We start from the raw sequence: 23,852 nt of genomic DNA on the forward strand, positions 1-23,852 counted from the left end.
CCCGCCCGGGCCGGTCCCCGCGCTCCCACCCTAGCCCGGGCCGCCCCATCGGACGCCCCCTTCCCCGAGGGATTTTCTGGCGTAGGGGAGAGAAGTGGAAGAGGTTGGAGCGGCTGTCGATGACCCTGGCGAAGGAGAATTCGGAGGCCGGGCGTTCGTGTCGAGTCTTTAAAGTTAAAAAGTGATGGGAGGGGGCGTGCGCGAGTGACGGGGGGGCCCGGGCTTGCTGAAAGGAAGATGGCAGTGCCACGGGCCGGCGCCTGGCCTGGGCCGCCGGGCTGGACAGGAGGCTTGGGACGAATGCGCTAACCCCTTTCTGTCGGTGCCGCGGCCCCCCCGCACCCGGCCGCGCGCCCCCGTCCGGGAGTGGAAGCTTCCATTCCCGCCGGAGGGGGGGCCCGGCGCGCGGCCCCGGCGAAGTCGTGGAGTTGGCGGGGGGGAGGGGACCCAGGCCCGGCATTACCATTTTGATTGCTTTGATGCCATTTTTGGAGGGGGAGGGGTCGGAAGACCCTTTTCCGCAGAGCACAAAGCTGTTTAATCACTGTGTGGAATCAAATCAGATACTTTCTTTAAAAAAAAAAAAAAAAAATTCGCCACCAGATCTGGTCCAGTGTGATAGCTGAGAGGGTTACTAAGCCCTTTTTTCACTGGCTAAAACGGCAAGTTGTTGACTCCGAGTAGAAGATTTAAAAGAGAGAGAGAAAAAAAATCCAATCACCTAGGAGCTTTTATTGGAACAATGTCTCTTTATGTTTCTGCGCGGCAGTAGTTTTACTATTTGGAATGACTCTTCTGAGCTTGGGTTTGATCATTTCTTCTGTATTGTAGCAACTATTTCAAGGCTGTTTAAATTTTTATGATGATCGTAAATGAGTCGCTATTTATTATCTGTCATGCCGGAATTTAGATAAGCCGAAAGAAACATTTGAAAATCCTGTTTGAAGGTTGCAGCAGCTTCGGGAAGGAGCTCTCCGACTCCGGGCTGCCTTTGCCTTTAAATTTGAACTCAGGGAAGGAGGCTTGCTTGCGAACTGACCTCCATCTTTTTGTGTGTGTGAGTGTGTGTTTAAAAAGAAAGAAAACAAGGAAAACTTTTGTTCTCCGGCCTTTTAGAAATGTTTCCCTTTTACATGACTAAAAATAACATCGGGTAAGCAGCCAGGATTTGGCCTGGCCATTGGAACTTGTGTCTGTAACTGCAAAGGTGTTGTTTTTCCGTTTTCCTTTGTGGCATTTTATATAACAAGGGCTCATAAAAGAGGGAGGGGAGGGGGCTGCAGCCGTGGTTCAGCATGCTAATAAAGCCGCCTTGTCTTTTCCGGGCTCTGCGTTGAAATCTTTCAGAGGTCACCTATGAAATGAGTTGGGTAGACTTAACATTTACTCCCCTCTCCCTCTCCTTGGGAGAGTTTGGTGGTGATTGGCAGCTAAGCTGGGGAATAGTAGATGAAAAAGCGCTTTGGAGGTGACTCTAGGCTGAACTAGGGTTTTGAAGAGGCTCTGCCTGGTCACCCCAGAACCTGCCCAGAAGGGCCGAAATGGGGGAGTGGAGATGAAAAGGCAAGTGTGTCACAGTTTGTTTATTTAACTCAACAGAAAATTAAAGGCAGAATTCTTTGAGAGAGTTGCTCAGGGAAACGCTCATACTATCTCCACCTCCAGAGATGTTTTCTGTGCTGGAACATCGGATACAAAGGTTAAGTTTCAATTAAAAGTGCACATGTGGATGATGAACTAGATAGTAAAATGAACAGATGACCCCATTATCCGGGTCTGTTAGCAGTACACCAGCAGCGGATTCCTGTCTTTCAGGGCCCAACATCAATTTCTCATAGATGCCCTTAGCACGACGTTTTTCTCAGTTACTTTAAGAAACATGGACAAGTGCGTAAAGGTGTTCAGAGGACTCATAGTGGTAGCTTATTGGTCAGAATAGATAGATACAAATTTTCTGTGCAACTGTCTAGTTTGTGTCCTACCATTGGGGGACTAGGGAATAAACAGGAAGTGAGTTTACATAGGACCTTGCTATTTGAAAATGAAGTTCATATTTTCCACTAAAAAAAAAAAAAATGAGGCATAGGATAGTTGGTGAGAGCTGATGAGTTGTGGCCCGGCCCAGGTCAGCTAAGCTGCCTTCCCAGGTGTGGCTGCACCTCGCTGCTGAGCTGTGATTCCGATAGCGGAGGGCCCTCTTTAACAAGATACGATGTATGAAGACTCCATTAGCTGCTCCAATGGTTTACACCATGAGTTTGTAGCACATGCAGAGAGGCAGTAACATTTTTATCTAAATTGTCAAGCAACAAGCCCTTCTGTGTAAATACCAGACCCAGCGTAAATACTGGGTGGGTGGGGGTCCCCTCTTTGGAGTTCCAAGCACAGCATGTAGATGCCACGTGTGAGCTGGCATCTCCAGACCTGAACTTAATGCAGGTTCAGCTTTACAGTGGGATTGGAAAGAGCCTTCTGTTTGAACCGCAGTCCATGCTGCTCTGGTGTCACGAGAAAGACCCCGGAGGTGAGCTTGGGACCATGTGCACTGTCCCAAGAGTCCATGGAGTTGATGAACTCTGGGTTCTGAGGGGCTGTCCCCGAGCGCAGCGGTAAAAATACATTGTCTTGAAAGGTGTTGTGTGTGCGCCCAGCGCTGAGATGTGTCTTCATGATTTACCAGCTGTGTCCAGCACTGGGGGATTCCACCTGAGAAGCAGCCACCGAATGAAGCTGGGGGGTTATCCACAGCCCCGCCCCACACTGTTTGCAGTCCTTTGGTACCAGGACTTTGTGTTTTCCAAACTCTTCTCTCAAGCTTACTCTCCTCCAGAAAGGTGCATTTTAATCTCTCTGACTTAAAGTGCCAGTTCTCATTGTTGAAACAGTATCATTACACATTGCAGAAAAAAATCAGTGCAACTCCAAAAGCTCCACACTTCATACTGCTAGGGGAAGATTGTGGGAATGGACAGCAAGGCCAAGCCTGATTTTACCCCTGGTTAGCCTGGCTACCACCTGTGTAGCCTTCATCCCCCACCTCTCACACCCGCACCGCACCCCCCGCCCAGCCCCAACACACAGCTGGAGTTTCCTGGATCCCTCCATCCCTTTGTCGCCCTGGGCCCGCCCACTGCCATCTCTTACCTGGAAGACAGTGATAGCCCCTTCACTGCGTCTACTTAACAACAATAACAAAACCACTTTGTTGAGATACACTTTCCATACACTCTTCACCTATTTGAAGTGTGCCGTTCACTGGTTTTTAGTACATTCACAGATCTGTACAGCCTTCACTACCATCCATTTTAGAATATTTTTATCGCCTACCAAAGAAACCCCTTGGCTGTCACTTCCCTTCTCCCATTTCCCCCTTCACCAGCTTTAAGCAACCACTAATCTACTCCGTCTCTAGAGTTGCCTGTTCTAGGCTTTCATATGAATGGAATCATACTACATATGTGTGTATATATGTGTGTGTGTGTGTATATAAAGTGACTATATAGTATGATTATGCTATGTATATAGTATGATTCCATTTATATGAAATAGATATATTTACATCTTTTCGTGACTGGCCTGTTGCACTTAATGATTCGGGCTTCATGCAAGTTGTAGCACGTATCAGTATTTCACTAGCTTTTATGTCAGGACTTACCGCCATGTAGAGAGAACTCATCTTGTCCAACCGTTCATCCACGAGTGGACGTTTGGCTTGTTTCCACCTTTTCCTGTTGTGAGTGGCATGCTGCGTCTACTCTTTTGCCTATTGTGAGTGGCGTGCTGCATCTACTCTGGGCCCTTCCAGTACATTCTTCCCCAGAGTCAGTGTCATAGAATGTGAATGATGTCACAGTGCTCCCTGGCTCACAACCTTACAGTGGCTTCCCCTTGCTCTTCGGATGAAACCCAGGGGCCTGCAGAGCCACAGGGATGGCCCTGCCCACCTGCTCTGCCTCTGCCCCAGAAGCTCCGCCTCACTCCTGTGGGGCAGCTACAGACACTTGGAGTGCTTTCCTGCCTCTGGGGCATTCTTAGCTTTGCGTGTGTAGATCTCCCTAGATCAGCTCCTGTGCTAGACTGTAAGCTGCCTGAGGGGTGCCTGCTGGGCTCCCTTCTGCCTATTCCCAGGGCAGTGATGGTGTGAAGGTAGGCAATGATTTGTTAACTATCCTAGGGGAGCCCCTAGCCTGCAGTAGGCCTGGAGCAAAGGGAAGATTTTGAAATCATGTGTGTTGAAATGAGTGGACCCAGAGATGAATGAAACAAGCTCTCTGCCCTTGCAAACCTGACAAAGGAGTGAGGTGTGGAGAACAGTTTCAAGGAACTTCTGGAAAAGGGCTGTGAAAATCATGCTCCGGGAACACCTGCATCATTGCTGGCCTGGAAACCGAGGACAGCTTCCAGAAGGGGGTTGCCTGGGAGATGTGTCCATAAGGCCTCCTGGCGAGTTGACGGGCAGGAATGGCAGGCAAGCTTGTCGAGGCAAAATGGCCCCAGAGAAACCCACAGTGGGAGGTAAGGACGCTACTGAGTTTTCTGGCAGTAAAACCATGAATGAGGAGGAGAGAGGGGGCAGAGAAGGCCAGCTGGGGCAGTGTGAGGAGGGTGTCACATGCGGGGACAGAGGGCCTAGAGTTGATTCCGTGGCCTCTTGCTGTGCCCAGTGGCTTCTAGGGCATGAGGCAGGAAGGTGTGTGTAGGAGTGCAGGGGTGCTGAGGGCAGGTCAGAAGGGAGGAGCGTGAAGGATGCCTGGGCTCCCCAAGTGCATGAGATACTTAGGTGTTTGTCACCTGCGTGGGGAGCCTCTTGACAGGCCCCATTGTTGTGGGAAGCACGAGACTGGTGCTGGACCCAAAGCCCTGGGTGACCTGTACATAAACCGGCCTGTGAGGGTGGGGGGTTCCAGGTGACCCTCCCCCAGACTTCACCAGAGGTTCTTAGAGCCAAAGAATTAGTGGGGGACACCTTTGGAAGCCCCAGAAGGCAACTGAGTGGGTAACTCTGCTCGGTTGAAGAAGAAAAGAGTGTGTGTGTGTGTGGTGTGTATGTGTGTATGTACTCAAGTGCAATTTACAGTTACGTGTTTACCAGTTACATTTTTATTTCTATTGATTTAATTTTCTTGGCCACATGTATATAATGACAAATATTTATGTGTTGATATATGTCAATACAACATTATACATACAAAGCCTGTGTAATGTGTATAAAATAGTTACCATTTTGTCTGTTACCAAAATGAGAGGAGGGACTTGTTTTTGAAGTCAGGAAAATAATTACCATTCTGCTGAAGTAAATTTTACTAAGGAAGGTGGTGGATCAGCATTCTGTCATTTTGGTGACATTTAGGAGATAAAGAAGAATTCTGCTTTTTAAAGATTTTTATTAGAAAAGCAACACATGCTCATCGGGAAATGGCAGTATAAGTTTGAATATCGTAAAATGCAGGTCTCACTTCTTCCTGCCCCACTGTATCCTTGGGCGAGAGCCGCGGCCTCAAGGTGTGCCCATCAGAGGTGTCGGCAGATGTGCCTATGATGTTGGAGAAACACTTTCTCACACAAGTCCATGCACCAGGCATCACTATTCCGAGACCTACTTTTCACACCAGACATAGTATTGTGGACGTCTCTTGGGAACAGCTCAGGTTAATTCCACGAATACAAAAGGAGTTTCCACCAGAAATAACTGGGGATATGGAAGTGGCGCTGGAGGGATATGTTGTGAGTGACGGTGACGTCTCACTCTGTAAGGCTCTACACTTGCCGAGGGCTTTCACTTGATGTCTGCTCACAGCCCACAGCTGTTTTCACATGCAGTTGGGGAGGCAGGTGCGTCCACAGTCACCTCTCGAGGCTCAGTGAGGTATCTGTGTGAGGTGTCTGGCCACCAGGCTCACCCAGGGGGCAGATGGGACGATGTGCTGTGCTGGGGGGTGTGGGGACAGCTCCAGGGAGGTGACATGTGCACTGGTAGAGAAAGTGGTGGCAGATTGCACACTCGCTGCCATGGCTGGCTGTGGCACTGTCTTCAGTGCGCCTTCTCCGTCCTCCTTGATGGACGTCTTTTTATTTGATTGTCAGGATAATCCTGGGACTTGGGTCGGACTGGGCTGGTGAATCTTCAGGATGGATCAGAGGAGGGCAGCTTTCCGAGGTTGAGCCGCTTGGGACTGCCGTGAATGGAATTGTCAACTCTGCCCCCTAGCCGGGGTGCCTCCGTGTCAGTCCCCTGCTCGTCTCCAGCTGGTCTCCCATGGTGTAGGGTACAAGGTGATGTAGCCAGAAGAGCAAGGGCCTCAAAGTCAGCATGTGGGTTCACGGCCCAGCTTCCTGCGTCTCAGCTGAGAACCTTGGGCAAGCCATTCTGCCTCTCTGAGCAAGCTCCGTTTGCCAGCTGTGAAGTGGGGATGGGAATAAGACCCACTCACCTGGTGATTGAGATGAAATCAGCAGATATGAAAGTGCATTTAGATGCAACGTGAAGGTGTTAAATGTAGGTCTGTTCTTAGAGATGAGGGTTGATTTGAACCACAGGAACCACCCCCTGCCCTGCCCGGGCTCTGACCTGGGCACTTTTGTCTTGTTACGTGTCGCCGTTGGAGGCGATCTTTCCGTGCGAGGGTGCCATGTTGCTTGTTGCCCCCGTAAAGGTTGACGATCACTAGGCTGACTCTGCCGCCTGCATCAGCCACTCCAAAGAGTCCGCTTTGATATCTTAGAATCTTAAAACACCTGCTGTCGGAACTGGACAACTGATTTCAGTTAACTTTGAATTTTTTCAATGAGATGACTCTGATAATAACTTTGGTAGTCCCATGATGCCTCATTAGAGCTGCTGGCTATGATGATTAGCCTTGTGATTTAGCAAGTTTTTCTTCCAATGCCTTTATCTCTTCAGGAACCGAATCATGGGCTGTGTCTTTGATTTCACTTGTGTGAGCAGTGAACACACGAGGCTGCTACTCGCCCCGTCTGCGGACACACAGCTGATCCTGAGGGCGCCGTGCTCCTTCTTCAGCAGCCGAGGCTCTTGTGTGGGGCAGCATCTTGGGGAGGTTCTGGTCACCTCTAGGGGGTTAAGGAGCTTTGAGGGTGTCCGGTGGCCCAGCTTTGGAGGCTCTGCCCCCAGAATATCCTCCCCAGTGCCGTGTAGAAGGCTTTTAACTTTGTCTCCGAGGGGCACAAAGCGGTTTACAGTGCAGGCTTTAAAACTGGACAGACTGGAGTTCCAATCCCAGCTCCATCCTTTGCCGGCTCTTCCGCCTGGGGCAGGCTTTGCCGCTTTGGAGGCTCTGGTTCCGTAGTTATAAAAGGGGATTGATAATAGTTCACGGCCAGCCAGGTAGCAGAGTGCCTGGCGCTTGGTGAGCCCTCAAGAAATAATTTCGAGAGGCCACAGGATTAGTGAGTGGTGCATTAAGCTCTGGGCCCACAGGAAGTTCTCACGCAGTGGGACTGAAGACGGGTTCTGACCCGTCCTGGCTTTCCTGTGGGGCGCTGGCTCTGGGCAGGTGCCTTCTGGTTCTCTCTGTGGACTGGCTTGGCCCAGAGAAGTTGAGTTGCCTTGTTGAGATCACGCAGCTGGTGAGTAGAGAAGCTGTGGTCCAGTTCTGGACCATTGGGTGCCCAGCTTCATGACCTTAACCCCAACACTGGCACATGTAGGGGGAGAAATGACAGGGTAATGGCACCAATATGAAAAGTGAGGTGTGGACTGTTACTCCAGGGCACGCGGTCAGATAAAAATCAGTGGAGTTATGATGTTGGAGACGATCCCCAGCAAGTTGGTAACCGTCCCGCTGACCACGAGTGGAACTTTCGTTCCAAAGTAGAAGTCGTGGAAGCTTCCTGGGGTCTGGGTCTGGGTCTGGTCTCTGCATCTCCCGGGAGCCTGGCTCTTGGCTTAGCACCGGGGAGGGTGTGGCTGGTCGGGGACTTGGCGAGGATTGTAGGGTTGCGGGGTTGCGGGGTTGCGGGATTGCGGAGAGGAGTCTGCAGCGCAAAAGCCAAGCCCTTCGGAGCTGGGTGGTTTCCTCCTCCTCCCTCTCGCTGGCTCGCGTGCTGCTCTCCTTTTTATTATTATTGATGTTGTTATTTTATACTTTAAGGTGGAGACATCTCATTTTGAAATGGTCTCTGTCCTCTGAAGGAACAGATACGCTTTCTGAAGATTGTTCTGTGTTGTTTTTGGTGGTGACTTCCTGTTCAGTAGTAGCAATCCCAGTGTGAGGAGAAACTGCTGATGCAGCTTCGCTCAGGTTACAGTCCCTGACTGCCAAGAGCGGGCATCCCTTGGCAGTTCTGATGGGCTGTACTATATGGTTTTTTACTTTGGCTTGGCACTTGTGCTGGTCTTCTTAAAATATGGCAGAAAAGGCCGGGCGCGGTGGCTCAAGCCTGTAATCCCAGCACTTTGGGAGGCCGAGACGGGCGGATCACGAGGTCAGGAGATCGAGACCATCCTGGCTAACCCGGTGAAACCCCGTCTCTACTAAAAAATACAAAAAATTAGCCGGGCGTGGTGGCGGGCGCCTGTGGTCCCAGCTACTTGGGAGGCTGAGGCAGGAGAATGGCGTGAACCCGGGAGGCGGAGTTTGCAGTGAGCTGAGATCCGGCCACTGCACTCCAGCCTGGGCGACAGAGCGAGACTCTGTCTATAAAAAAAAAAAAAAATGGCAGAAAAGAGGGTGTCCATGGGAGATTTTTATTTTTTTGCCCAGGGTTGAGTCAAACCCTCATTCTGAAGAGGGATGTGAGGGGCGGGCCGGGCTGGGTCCCGGTCTCAAAGTGGGGGTGTTGCAGCCCTTCTGGCAGCGATGTCCCGGGCACGAATGGGGCGAGCATTGTACTCACTGGGCGCGATTCCTGAGGTGCAGCCAGGAAATGAGTAGAGAGCGCTGTTGTCGGTACTACTTTATTAGCAATAATGGAAGAAACAGAAAGCCAGCAGGACCCCAGAGACATTATTGCCGTTGAAAAGCAGGGAGGCATCTGTGGCTTTTTGTTGATACAGAAACCTCTGAGTTGCTTTTGGTCTTTGGACGGGTGTGCCCAGAGCTGGGGTCGGCCCCTGACTTGGGAGTCTGTTGAAATTGAGGGGACGTGCCCCCTGCCGTGGCCTGATGGCTTATGGCTGAAGCTGAAAGCATAGAATGTGAGAACTAAGGGGAGCACCTTGGCCAAGCCCCTCATCTTACCCGAGGGAAACTGAGGCCCTGGTGGGGATTGGGGATTGCACCCAGGAATCAGATCGAGCCCCTGTGACTCCAGGTGTTCTGATCACTGCGCTTCGCCCATGCAAGAAACCTGTTGTGTTTGTTTTCACAGTTAGATTCTCTTCACCAGAGTTTTCTTTCTGAAGCTCCAGAGGGCAGCCTGTGCGTGAGGGCAGCCTGTGCGTGAGAGTTGCTGGGTCCTGCACGGATGACCTTATGTGTGGACAACAGGACTGCCAAGAAGGGACCCTCAGGGCACCCAGATGTTTTGAGAACGGTTGCTAGACTCTCCAAGTAGTTGACTTCTGAATTGCCTAAGCAAGAGACAGGCAGCTTTGGCAGGGCACAGTGTGTTCCAGAATGGTCCATGCGATGAAACTTACTAAATCAGATTGGCTGCAGATCTGCAGGTGTGGGTAAGTTTCTTCACCTTCTGTGTCCCTGGAGAATCAGGAGTCCCTGCAGCCGTCACCTAGCCCAAGTTTGCATATTTCTGTTTTCAGAGTCTACATTTGAGGGTAGGGGCCAACTGTGGGAAGAGATACTCCCCAGAATAGAAAAGGAGCTGAGAGATGGTGATTTGGAAGGGCGGGCCTCTTGAGTGAAGGCAGCAGTTATGCGAAGCGGCAGCAGAGGGGTCTGTTGGGACCTCCCTGAGGGGACAGCCTGCAGGCTGCCCCTGGGTGAAGCTGTAGTCAATTTGGAGAGAGGCTTTTTACCCCTGGAAAAAGAAAATGGCTGGAATGAGGCAGGAGAGGAGGGGAAGGGAGAGAAAGGGAGGGAGAAGTGTTTCTCTTTGATGTCATTCAGGCGGAAAGCCAATCTCCACATGTAAATGAACTTGAAAATGTAATTAAAAATATATACATATTAGAGACTATGATCCAGAATTTAATGTGAGATGCAGCTCGCAAAGTGACAGGTAGCATTTCCTACAATCAGCGATACTGAGTCTTGGCTGTGATTAATGTGTCTCAGTGGTAATAAATGCACCACAGATAAATGCGGGAATTATTTGTTAAACTCCAGGTTGACAGCCCCATTGAATGCAAAGCTCTGTTTGCCCACGCCCACCTCCCTGCAGCCAATGCAAGAAGGTCCCCCCCCAAGAGCCTGGAAGGAGAGGTGACAGAGCAGTTATTGGGGCCATCGTGGACTGAGGCCAGAGCCCTCGAGGTCATTCCAGCCATGGGCATGGGGAAGTGGCAGAAGTGGGCACCTCACGGGAAAGCTGCCAGGAGCCACCTGTGGCTACCGTCTCCAAGTAGGAGCTGGGACTCGGTGGCCCAGGACCTTCAGTGGTAAGGGACTGGAAAGGATGAGGGTAGTGGAGCTGTGTCTGAAGCCTTTTTGCGTATTCTCCGGGGTGTGACCAGATCAGGATGCTCAGCTGGGAGGGCCCCGCACCAGGCTCGTGAGCAGTGGGCAGAATAGGTCCTTGTGGTGCTCACAGACTCGGCAGGGAGACAGGTGATCGATGAGAAACACAATGCATGACATATATGACATATGGAGTGGGTCGGAAGGTGGCAGGTGTTCTGGTGAAAAGTAGAGCAGAGGAAGGGGTATGCACATGCGTGTGTGTGTATGCGTGTGTGCACACGTCTGTGTATGCGTGTGTGCACATGTCTGTGTATGCTTGTGTGCGTCTGCATGTATGCACGCGTGTGTGCTTGTGCACGCATGTGTGTGTGTCCGTGTGTGCATGTGGGTGTGGGAGTGTGTGTGTGCGTGCACGTGTGCATGCGTGTGTATATGTGTGCATGTGTGTATGCATGTGTGTGTGTATAGGACAGTTGGCAGCTTTAGAGAGTGGTCTGGAGGGGATCAGAGAGTCAAATGGGGTGGGGACCGTTCCTCTCAGTGTGACTGACCTCAGCCTTTGAATCACCACCTGGCCTGAGTGTTTGAGAGGGAGCACCCCTTTCATGGGGCAGAATGTTGACCACAGATTGGAAGTTAGGTGAAGGCTGATTTCTGCCCTCAAACTGCAGGAATTCCCTGATGATAAGAGCTGTCTGGACTAGAACTGGTTGTTTAAGGCCTTCGTCTGCCAAACCACCTCTCAGTCAGTGAAGGAGAAGCGGCACCAACCAGCAGTTGTGCGGGGAAGCCTGGCTGATGCTCCCGGACTCAGATTCTGTGATTCAGAAATCTTGAGACTCATCAGGGACTCTGTCGCTGTGTAATTACAACCTGAGGCTCCCGACCTCGGCAGGGATGGCAGACTCCAAAGCTGTGGGCCGGCGAGTGGTCCTGCCGAGGGCTGAGCACTGAAGAGACCGAGCCCCTCAGCCGGGGGCAGCATGGCCCAGCACCCCCCTGTTGTCGTGTGGCATGGGCCCTGTGCCGCTGGCTCCTTGGATTTTTCAAAAGAAGCCAGAAATGAAGTGTGATGTTTGGAAGTAGGCAGTGAATTACAGCCTTTCCACATATCCCTGGACAGAAGGGATGCCCCTGCAGATAGAGGTGACCGTCGCCTCTGCGACCATCTTTGAGCCTCTTGCCATGTCCCCTCCGCTGTGCCCTCGACACCTGGCTCCTTCGTCTGCATTGTCTGGGCCCCGGGGGAGGTGGGCAGTCACCCTGACCTCAGGGGCAGTCTGTCTTTCCCTTGGATAGCTCTGTCACGCAGCAGCGGTGGTGGTGGGGGTGGGGGTGTCATCTAGTAATTTCTTCCCTCCCTCATCTCTGTCGCCACTCAACATCTCGCGAGGTGCCGACAAACCGAGTGCTGAATGCAGTGACTGAGTCAGACTCAACCCATTGAGATTCTAGAACCTTAGCATCCCAAAATGCAGAGAGTCTGTGTTGGTGAGTCCTGAGATTCGAGACCTTGGTTCTACAACAATCCAAGCTCCCAGGGTTTAGCGACTCTGCAGTCCCAGAGTGAGCCCCAAACTCCTGGGAGGGAAGGAGCCGATCACACCACCAGAGTGCCTCGGGGCTCCTCAAGGATGTGTATCTCTCATTTAGATAAGTAAGTGGAACACAAATGCATTTCTGTAAATAGACTCGTCCCCCAGCCCCCCACATGCTCCAGCCCCAGCCACTGCCTCGTTGGAGTTATTTTATTAACATGTTCTGCTGAGTGGACTTGAATGGGGAACGCAGCTTCTCATATTGTGGATCTAATTATAAGCACGAGGGACGGTACCAAAGAAGCGGCTTTGAAGGGAGAAGAGTCTGGCAGCTTGGTTGAAAGTGTCCTTTAATGAACTTCTGTGGCACTTGTATCTTAGCAACACATTTTATTACATCCTGGTGCAGCTGGACTTGCTATACAGTAATTCATCCCCCCTACACCTCCCCCCGCCAACCTTGGCGACTGGAGGGAGGGATGTGCCCACCCGCTTCCCCAAGGCAGTGTTTGCACCTCTGCTGCTTTGTTTAGTTGATGAAAAAGGCAAACAGCTCTGAGAGCCGGGGACCTGGCTGGGGACCTGGCTGGCTGAGTAGAGTTGTATGAGCTGGGCTGGAGGGGTTGGGCGGTGGGTGGCCTCTCAGCCTGACCTGCTACGAGTTCAGATGCCATCAGATGCCACCACTGCAGGCTGCCGTGCAGGTCTGCTGATTCTCGCCCTGGCGCTCCCCAAGTTTGGGTATTTTTATCTGGACTTCTTTCCCGTAATGACACTAATTTGGATACTGCGGAAGTGGGGACATTGGCACATCTTTCATCGCAATCAGCAGCCTGTATGTAAGTGGGGGTGGGGGAGTGTTGCTGAGACGAAGTGGGCGCCAGGGGAGGGGAAAGTGGGTCTGAAGCTCTGGGCCAGGCTGCCCCGTCCGGCCGGGCTCAGCTGCCTGTGAGCCCAGGGGTTGCGGCCGGTTACTTTTCTCTGTGAGCCTTAGCTTTCTTCTCTGCTGCGTGAGTGTCGTGTGGCCGCCGTAACTGATCCTCACAAGCTGGGCAGCGTAAAACAGCAGAATTCATTCTCTCACTGTTCTGGAGGCCAGAAGTCTGAAAGAAAGGTGTCAGCAGGCCCATATTCCGTCCGGAGGCTTGAGGGAAGGCCCCTCTCTCGCTTGTGCCAGCCCCTGGCGGCTCCTGGCAGTCCTTGGCTTGAAGACAGCCCTCCAGTCTCTGCCTCCGTCTATACCTGGCTCTCTTAACCCCGGGGTCTGTCTGGGAGTCTTATAATTCGCCAGTTGTGGGATTTAGGGTCCACTCCAAGGCACAATGACCTCAGCTAACTAATTACATCTGTAATGACCCTATTGCCAAATAAGGTCATGTTCCAAGGTTCCAGAAGGATCTGAATTTGGGGGGACACCCTTCAACCCAGGACCTCCGCCAGCTGAAGCTAGTCCTGCCTACCTCAGATTCAGGTTGCGGGGATGCCCCGGGCTGACCCCGCATCAGGTGCCTTTGGCCCAGTACGTGGGTCCATTCCCTGTCCTCTCACAACCAGGAGCTGAGATGGACAGACTGTGAACCCGTACTCTACCCCGAGCGGTGGGATGGCAGGATCTTCTGAAACTGTGACCGGGCAGGTGGTTTGAATATTTGAAATCAGGACCATCTCAGAAAAGCTGAGGTGCATCATTTACTCTGGTTTGTGACTCTTCACAGGCAGAAGGTTTGACATTAGGTTGTGTGTGTAGTTTTGAAAACCAGCCAGCTGAGAGTTTCACCCTGATTGGTTTTCATCCAGTGGCGAGGAAAGGATGCTTTAGAAGCACAGTCGACCTGATAGGGATGCGCGTTCTCCTGGGTGCACACACAGCTTCCTTGGTGCTGTTTGGCCTGCAGGAAAGTGAAGAGTCCCAAGTTGCTCGTCTCCACGAGCCTTGATTTTTCTTATCTGTAAAGTGGCTAAAATGAAGGCCCCTGTCTCCAAGACCTGTGGTGGGGATTAACTGCCTTGAGGAGAAGCATGTGTGTAAACTGCACCTTGCCGTGTGTGTGTGGGTGGTTCTGGACTCACTGTTCTTGGCTGTGGCCTATTCTCCGGTTGACCAGGAGGCTGGGGTCTGTTTCAGCCTCCCCATCATCTGGGCTGTGGGAGAGCCCTTGGGTATGGGAGGAAGGAGCTGATACCGCTGTGGTGGGTGAGTGTGGACAGGCCTCTGCTGCCTTCACTTTCAACAACACGGAGGCCTGCCGTGATCCGCCTTTTACTGGAGAGGACACTGAGGCTGGGCAGGGTGTGCTGCCTCACCTGAGGGCTTGTCTCTGAAGGCTGGAGTGTGAACCGGCTTGGTCTGGGTCCCGTGTCCCTGTGTTGTCTATATGTTAAACTGTATCCCAGCCAGAATGGAGCCCAGCCCGCCCAGCCAGCAAGTCCTGCCAGGAATCCCAGCGAGCTGCTGGCCCCACCCCGAGATGCCACACGTGGATGTGTCTTTTCAGGTTTACGTGGCTCCTGCCTGGACCTGATGCCTTGCGGTCCCCTGCATCTCAGGGAGTGGCAGAGTGGAGTTATCCCTTCTGGCCAAGTGTGAGGACGCAGAGTCCTGTGCCCTGTTGGACTTGGTGGATTTGGGTAAAGCTCAGATCTTTCTGAGTCAGTCTGCATCTGTAAAATGGGGACGAGGCTCTACTGCCTGCTTTAGAGTGGGGTTGCAAGGCTGAAATGAAGAGAACCAGGGAGACCTGGGATGAGGCCAACAGGATCGTGTGAGCAGGGCGGGTAGGGTCCCAAGAGCCTGTCTGTGGGGTCATCGTCAGATCGCCACTCTTGTCCTCCTGTTCCCCACCCCACCACGTCACTCATTCTTATGCCTACTATGTGCTGGGTGCTTTACACGTTGTTCGGTCCACAGAAAGTGGGGCTGGAGCTCTTCCGTGGAGCGTGGCGGCCAAAAGCCAGAGCCGGCCTCAGGCTGAGTGGTGGGGACCCTGGCTCTGCCGCCCACACGTGCACATGCAGAGGTTCAGTCCCGCATGTGGAAGGCACATATCGCCTCTGCTCCTGCCTCTTAGGTGTGTTCCAAGGTTTGATGTGGGTGACGTGCTCGGCGGTCGCCTGCTGTGCTTGGCATCAGCCAGCAGTGGAGCAGGACTTGGAAGGCCGGCCTGGGACACTGGCTGGTGGCTCAGGTAGCCCTGACACCATTCTCAGTGACTTGCTCCGGTTGCGCTGGCATTGAGTGCGTCCACGCTGTGGTGCAGCCACAGCACCGCGTCTCTGTCAGTTCCTCCCGCGCATTTCATCGCCCAGCATCCCTGGGCAGCGGCAGCCTCTGCAAAGTGGCTTCAAGGGGGCTCTGTTCAAACACTCCAAGGGTCCTCCTCTGGCAGGGGCATGAATGGTGCTTTCTGCAACTTCAGAGAGCATGGAGAGAGGGGATTAACAGAGAACTGAGTTTCTGCTGAACTTAGAGAACTTCTAAGAATGCACTGAGAGAACAGTCTGCCCTTGAGGCAGTGTGCTCCCTGTCACTTATGTTGGTCAAGATAAGGGACGTGGCTGGTGTCTCACGCCTGTAATCCCAGCACTTTGGGAGGCCGAGGCAGGTGGATCACGAGGTCAGGAGATCGAGACCATCCTGGCTAACACGGTGAAACCCGTCTCTACTAAAAATACAAAAAATTAGCCAGGTGTGGTGGCAGGTGCCTGTAGTTCCAGCTACTCGGGAGGCTGAGGCAGGAGAATCACTTGAATCCGGGAGGCGGAGGTTGCAGTGAGCCGAGATTGTGCCACTGCACTGCAGCCTGGGCTGGGCGACAGAGCGAGACTCCGTCTCAAAAAAAAGGAGAAGGGACGTTTGCATCTGGGGTGAGACCTGGCCAAGTGTGCTCCCCCCATGTCCGAGTCTGGTTTCTTTAATGCCCCCAAATAGTTCATCTTGTGACCCAGCCAACAGCTTCATTAAAAAAGCTGTTTCTTAGGTTACACAGTTGCCTCATTTACTAAATGTGTTTTTGGAGGAGACCAGAGAAAGTGAAGACAAGAGTTCTCAGCAGCCCCTTCCCCCTCTACAGCCAGCGAAGGCAGCCATTGTCCCCCGTGTCCCCAGGTGAGTCCTGCTTATGGGGCTGGACGGACCAGCGGAGCTGAGAGTCAGGTCTGGCCAGCAGGCCAGTGGAGGGAGGCCAACCGGACACAAAACAGAGGTGGAGACAGGGAGCCCCCCAGCTGGGCACAGGGTGACTACCCCAAGGTCCCCTGAACTCTGTAAGAGGTCCCCAAGGTCCTCTGCATGGACTGACCCTCCATGGGTGTCCTGTCCCCACAGAGAGGACCACAGCATCACTCGCCATCTGGGGGACGCCAGGCCCGTCCCTGTTCTCAGCCTCTCCTTGGGTCTCCTGCGCCGAGGCTGTGTGAGCCTCTGCCTCCTTCCCCGGGGGAGGACGCTCAGTGGGATCGTCTGTCGCAAGTCCGCCTGTCGTCTTGGTGGTTCTGTGTTCCATTTGGCTGACGTCACTGAAGAAGGAACCACTGCACACTGTGGGTTTTCCAGGCACCGGAAATCCCTTCCCCTTTGCACGGATCCAGCACCTGGGAGGTGGGAGATTTGTGCGGCACCGTGGAGTGGCCAGGCTGCCTTTTCTTTTACCCATTTTAGGGAATTCTCACTAATGTACACATCAAGCTTTTTTACCTTCTCGAAGAGGGTTTCCTCATTTGAACTTGATCCCCTTGGTGCACAAATGCTAAAATGACGAATGTTAATGATGAAGGATGCCCTAGCCTAGATTAAAGCCCAGGTTGCATTTCTCTGGACGGTTTTGGAGACTGCCCTGCCCGATGTGGATGGGACCCTCGTGGCAGCTCAGGAAGGCGGATGGGGCGGGGCTTTGATTCCAGCCTCGTGGGCCTGGGCATGGAGGAGCCGAGGCAGCAGGGCCCACCGTTGATGACTACACCTTCCAAGGTGGTTCAGGGCTCCCCCTGGCCACGCAGTTAGCAGCTCCTGCCTTTTTTCCTCGGTCACACTCCTGGCTTTATTAAATAACATTGATCCAAATTTTTATTGCGGTAAAATGGACATAACATAGAACTTACCATCTTCACAGTTTTTAAGTGCCCAGTTGAGCAACATTAGATACATTCATGCTGTGTAGTCATCACCACCATCCATCTCCAGAATTTCCTCATCTTCCCAAACTGAAACTTGGTACCCATTAAACAATTATCCTATTCCCTTCTCCCCCAGCTCCTGGCAGCCATCATTCTACTTATGTAAGTGGAATCACAGAGTATCTTTGTGCAACTGGCTTTTTTCACTTAGCATAATATACTGAATTTATCTTTTTGCCACTGGCTTTTTTCACTTAGCAGAATATCCTGTTACTTAGCATAATTCACGCAGGTTGTAGCTCGCGTCAGAACTTCCTTCGTTTTTCAGGCTGTGCAATATTCCACTGCTTGCATGTACTCCATGCTGTTTATCCATTCATCCATCAGTGCATGTTTGCGTTGTTTCCACCCCTCGGCTGTTGTGAATAAAGCTCTTAGGAACATGGGTGTGCAAATATGTTTGAGTCCCTGCTTTCTGTTCATTTGGGTATCTATGCGGAAGTGGAATTGATGGATGGGCCTTGTGCTTTGCTTCCTGGGCAAACCCTGAGTGGAGAGAAGCCTGAAGGGTTGCCTGTGTCATCCTCTGGGGACATAGTCCAGGGGTGACCGTGTTCCATCAGACCTGTGTCCATGACTGTGGGAGCCATAGTTTTGACATCACATCCTGCCAGGGAATTTGAGTGCCTCTCTGCTGGCTTCCCCCAGCCCCTGGTAGGCCTCTGTCCAGGGGACATGGGCACGGGTAGAAGTGGAGGCAGCGGCAGCATTCATGGAGCCCGCTGGCCCCTTCGGTGTACACGTTATGAAGGGCATGCCTGTGCTCGAAGGGAATTCTCCCGCTAGAGATTTGCACTGGCATTAAACACGTGGACACTAAAAATGTAGCTCACGGCTGGGCATGGTGGCTCACGCCTGTAATCCCAGTACTTTGGGAGGCCAAGGCAGGTGGATCACCTGAGGTCGGGAGTTTGAGACCAGCCTGGCCAACATGATGAAACCCGTCTCTACTAAAAATATAAAAATTAGCTTGGTGTGGTGGTGTGCGCCTGTAATCCCAGCTGCTCAGGAGGCTGAGGCACGAGAATCTCTTGAACCCGGGATGCGGAGGTTGCAGTGAGCCGAGATCACACCACTGCACTCCAGCCTGGGTGACAGAGTGAGACTCTGTCTCAAAAAAAAAAAAGAAAGTCCAGTTCTGTTGGCTTGTGTAGACTTTATATTATTATAGTGATTTGTTTTCTTTTTTTTCTCTCTCAGGATGATTAGTCAGCAAGGGACCAATTCCCTCGTTCCTCATTCATTAACAATAACTAACGTTTGTATAGCAGCATCTCAGAGTACTGGATATGGGTATTGCCACTTAACATTAGCCCATTGGATTCACATTTCATGGGTTTAAAAAGCGAGGTTTGAGGGCTGGTGGGCCTTTTCCATGGCACCCACAAATAAAATCCAGCGTTTTCTTTGGAGGAGGCCAAGCTGAGATTGGAGACAGCTTCCTGGTGCCCGCCTCATCACTCGCACACCACTGCCACTTCCAGCTTGTTCTTTGAATCTGGGGTTTGAGAAACGTTCGTGTCCCCCGAGGTCTCCCGACCAGCCTGCTTTATCTGTGGCCCTTCAGACTACGGTCCTGTGATCCCCCAGCCTGCCCTGGGCTGCAGAGAGTTAAGCAGCCAAGGCCTGAACGCTGTGCCCTCCCCGAAGTACATACCTTGAAACCTCACCCCAAGGTGATGGTATTAGGAAGTGGGGCCTTGGGAGGTAATTAGGTCCCAAGGGCTATACCCTCATAAGTAAGATTAGTGCCCTTATAAAAGAGGCTGAGGGTGTCTGTCTGCCTTCGTGAGCACACAGCAGCCAGGCACCATCTTGGAAGCAGAGAGCAGCCCTCACCGGACACTGCATCTGCTGGTGCCCTCCACATGGACTTCCCAGCCTCCAGAACTGTGAGCAGTAGACTCCTGTTGTTTGTAAATTACCCCATCTAATCTTTTGATGTAGCAGCTCCAAAATGACCACAGCATATGCCATTGCTAAACTTCCACAGTACTCTTCTCTCGATGTGCAGGAAAAAAGACACAACCTGCAGACCTTTCTCAATTAAACTTTTTTTTCCCTGGCATTCATATTTCCTCAACCTTTGGTTCTCAGGTTCTAGCAGAGGACAAAATGACATAATAGGCATCAGACGAAAGTTTACAGTTGATTATGACTGTTTTGAAGACTTTGGTGAACTTCTAGTTATTTTTTTCACATGTAGCTAAATGAAGTTATATTTTTTTCTTCCTTTCATTTCCCTTTTTCCTTTCCCTTTCCTTTTGACAGGGTCTTGCTCTGTCACCCAGGCTGGAGTGCATGCAGTGGCATGATCTTAGCTCACTGCAGCCTTGATCATCAGGCCTCAAGCAATCCTCCCACCTCAGCCTCCTGAGTAGCTAGGACCACAGGCCCATGCTACCACACTCGTCTAATGATTTTTTGCAGAGACGAGGTCTCGCTATGATGCCCAGGTCGTAATCTTCAACTCCTGGTCTCAGGCCATTCTCCTGCCTCAGCCTCCCAAAGTGCTGGGATTACAGGTGTAGGTGAGCCACCATGCCTGGCCTGGAGGTGATATTTTCTATAGTAAAGTTTTTCCTTGATTGTATCATGGGATTAAATATTAGTTTTATGGTATTCTGCAAAGATGCTATCCCTTGGCTCTGCTTCCTAAGTAAGTTTGACAAATGCTGACCAAATACTCCAGGGATTCCCTGTTAGTCATTCTTACTGGTTGAGTTCTTTGTGTGACGGGGAACTCACTATCTCCAAAGCAAGTCCACTCCAGGCCTGGACACCGTGGATCTTCAGAGTGGCCCACCTTATTTTGGGATCCGTCAGTTCCTGTTCTTCCATCCATCTACCCACCTGCTGGGGGAGACCTTTATAATCTATGGCCTGATAGTCAATGAGGGATGAAGGGTGAGATAGAGAGGAGAAGGAGGGGTGGGGGAGAGGAGAGGAGAGAGAGAGAGAAAGAGAGGAGATGAGAGAGTGTTGGGGGCTCCATGGATTTAAGAACCATAAACCTCAATGCCTGCCCTCAAAGGTTCCTTGTCACCACGAGGAATAGCTGGGGTCCCGATGTAATGACCATAGGTGGTGGCTGCCAGTGCTCTGGGTGCTCAAAGGACCATGGTATTTCTTGCTCTGAGCTCTAACCCTGTGCACAGCCTCCTCAACTTCACTTCTCAGGTCCCACGTTGGACCCTTGTTAGTTTCGTGGGCTCGAACCTGTTATAAGCACCCTTGCACCTCTGTGCACTCACGTGCAAGATGAGATGATCGAGTGCACGCCTTGTAGACCTGGAAGTGTGAAGCAGAACCGTGACTGTTATAGCTTAGCGTGGGGCCTGGTGCCTCTCAGCTTGGCCATTACCTTCTGCTGCTGGCTTCAGAAACATCGGTCTCCCTGGGGGTCCCACTGGCCTGCCTTCTCATCTCTTTGCTAGTTCCCACCCTCATCTTGCCAATCTCACCTCCTAAATGTTTTCATTATTTTTTCCTACTGCTGCCACTATTCCTTCACCCCACAGCAGCTTTCACTGGAAATATCACAGCAGCCCCCTGGCTGGTCTCTTTACTTCCAGCCTCTGTCCACTACACCGTGACCAAAGTTCTTTGTCTCAAGTTTAACCTTTATGTTACTCTTCTGTGCGTAAACACAAACTTTCATTCCCCTTGGCCAATGGCAGTAGTTTCTAATGTCTTCTTAGCCTCTCTCCCAGGCATGAATCTGATAGACAAGACCTGCTTGGAGCTGGGGCAGGTGCAGGATCCTAGGACCCCAAGTGCACCTACCCTCTGCCCAGCTCCAGGACCCCACCTGCACCTCCCTCTGCCCAGCTCCAGGACCCCACCTGTACCTCCCTCTGCCCGGTTATAGGAATTCACCTGGACCTGCCCTCTCCCCAGCTCCAGGATCTCACCTGTACCTGCGCCCCCCTGCCCAACACCTCCAGGACCCCACCTGCACCTGCCCTGTCCCTAACTCCAGGATCCCCAGCTCCAGGAACGCTGGCATGTGGGAGGTATCTGGGCTCTAGCGAGCACAGTGTAGAAGCAGATGACTTGAGGAATAAAATTCAAGACTTCGTTGCAATGGACAGATGGGGGCTTTTATTATCTCGCCTCAAATCCCTTCTTCAGCCTCATCTCCGGACTCAAAACTGAAGACCATTTCTCAGATAATGTAAACACGTGGGGATCACTGAGCCTTTGCTCTCCTGCTTAGATTGCTCTCTTTTTTTTTTTTGAAATAAGATCCAAGCCCATCCACCAATACCCAAGGCCTAGAGCATCTCCTTACCTTCAAGAAAGGACCTCTGGATTCATCTGGATTGGAGCATGCAGTTGCAAGTGGTAATGAGGATGGTGGTAGTGGTGGTGGTGGTGCTGCTGCTGGTGATGGGTATCACGGTGATGGTAGTGCTGCTGGCAATGTTGTCATGGTGATGGTTGTCATAGTGATGGTGATAATGGTGATCATTGTGACGGTAGTGGTGGTACTTATGGTGGTCATGCTGCTGGTGATGGTTGTTATGGTGAGGGTGGTGGTTGTCATAGTGATGGTGATAATGGTGATCATTGGGATGGTAGTGGCAGTGGTGCTCATGGTGATGGTGATGTTGCTGCTGGTGATGGTTGTCATGGTGATGGTGGTAATGATGGTTATAGTGATGGTGATAATGGTGATCGTTGTGATGATAGTGGCAGCGGTTCGCATGATGATGGTTGTCAGTGATGGTGATAATGGTGGTCATTGTGATGGTGGTGGTGATGGTGCTGCTGGTGATGGTTGTCATGGTGATGGTGGTACTGATGGTTGTTATAGTGATGGTGATAATGGTGATCATTGTGATGGTAGTGGCGGTGGTGCTCACGGTGATGGTGGTGATAGCTACGGTGATAACATCAGTGGCAGTCATGGCAGCTGTCATTTACTGACCACCTCCTATGGTGAGTAAAACTGTTTTCCATGTTGCTTTGCCATCGCAACACATCCCTGTGAGGAAATATCTCCACAGTGGAGGGAACAGAGACTAGAGTTGTTTTTCTTTTTTCTTCGTTTTTTTTTTTTTTTTTTTGAGAGATGGGGTCTTGCTTTCTTGCCCAGGGTGGAGCTCAGTGATGCAATCATGGCTCAATGCAACTTCCAAGTCCTGGGTTCCAGTGATCCTCCTGGTTCAGCTTCCCATAAGTGGGACTACAAACGTGCACCACCACACCCAGCTAATTTTTTTGGGTAGAGACAGGGTCTCACTGTCGCCTAGGCTGGGCCTTTACTTTTTCATATATCAGGAGCTAGAACTTGCAAGTGTTGGCCTTGCTACTTGGTGGCAAATCAGACCCTGTGAATTGCAGTTTCCTCTTTAGTAAAATAGATGTAGTGAAAGTCCTCTCTGTTCTGACAAGAGATTCAGGTGTGCAACAGTTAAATTTTAATGAACGAATAATGGGTGTGGAAGTACCTTACAAACTGTAAATGATATTGCTGTTAGATTATGTTCTTAAAGACAAGATGCTTGTGTGTGTTTAAAGCAGGAGCAAAAAAGTTTTCAAAGTCCTGGTCACTGAAGTCGATACCCCAGCAGTGAAGTTCCTTGTGTTCCTGGAGGATGCCCTGCTAAGGAGCCCCTGCAGAGTTAACAGGATAACAGAAAACCCACAGGGTTGCCAACATCACTTTTAAAGACCTTGACACTCAGGTAGCATATTCCAGGGCTAGTACCTCCTGTTGCTTTTGCAGAGTCTTTGTGACATTGGCGGTCACTTGATAGGTCTGACAAGTCTCAGGTCAGGCCCGGGGTGCCGTCGTTCCTCTTCTGCAGGGCTTGCAGTTGTGTTGGCCACTGGTGGGAAATACCGAGGTTCTGGAAGGAAATAACAGGAATAGAATTTCTAGCAGTCCTAATATGACTTCTTTTGAAAAATAAAACTTTCCATGAAATAACAGGATAAGCAGTCCTAACACCCTACAAATTAAATTCATAACTTACAGAGCAGGATTAAAATACAAATAAGCATGTATGTCACACACTTTCATTTTCATGCTAAGCAGGCGTTTTCTTAACTCTCAGGTGTGCCTCCCAGCTACAGCATTGCCAGGCTTTGCACAGGGACCCTCAGAGCCAGCCCCTTGACTGCACCTGAATCCCCAAGTTCCCTTCACCTGCAGAAGCCTGGTGCCTCCCCAGTGCATACCTGGGGAATCCACAACTGGGTCCTGGAGTCTGTGTATAACATGCTTCCCACAAGATTCGGGATCCCCTGAAGTTTTGAGAACCAAGGCTCTGGGTGAGGTTAACCTTTTCCCTGGCCACCTGACCAGATGCAAAGGTGTGAAGGTCATGCTTCTTCAGCTCTTACTGGCCCTTTTGTGGTGGTGATGATGATGGTCATGGTGATGATGGTGATGGTGATGGTGATGATGATGGTGGTAATGATGGTGATAGTGGTGATGATAGTGATGACAGTGGTAATGGTGATGATAATGGTGATGGTGATGATGTAGTGAAGAAGGTGATGATGGTGATGGTGATGATGGTGGTGGTAATGATGGTGATAATGGTGATGTGTTGATGGTGATGATGATGGTGGTGGTAATGATGGTGGT

The 23,852-nt window shown here is 51.3% G+C and overlaps 1 protein-coding gene across 1 annotated transcript in view; it reads left to right on the forward strand.

Annotated features, from left to right (window-relative positions):
• The first annotated feature begins 1,033 nt into the window (after window positions 1-1,033).
• The window catches only part of PHF21B (PHD finger protein 21B), a 129,709-nt gene continuing 106,890 nt past the window's right edge, over window positions 1,034-23,852 (forward strand). The window contains exon 1 of the mRNA XM_011934772.1: window positions 1,034-1,153. The gene's annotated coding sequence lies outside the window, so the exon portion shown is untranslated. The remainder of the gene's footprint in view (window positions 1,154-23,852) is intronic.

This window comes from Colobus angolensis, unplaced genomic scaffold, assembly GCF_000951035.1.
Source record: "Colobus angolensis palliatus isolate OR3802 unplaced genomic scaffold, Cang.pa_1.0 Scaffold138, whole genome shotgun sequence".
Lineage (NCBI taxonomy): Eukaryota > Metazoa > Chordata > Mammalia > Primates > Cercopithecidae > Colobus > Colobus angolensis.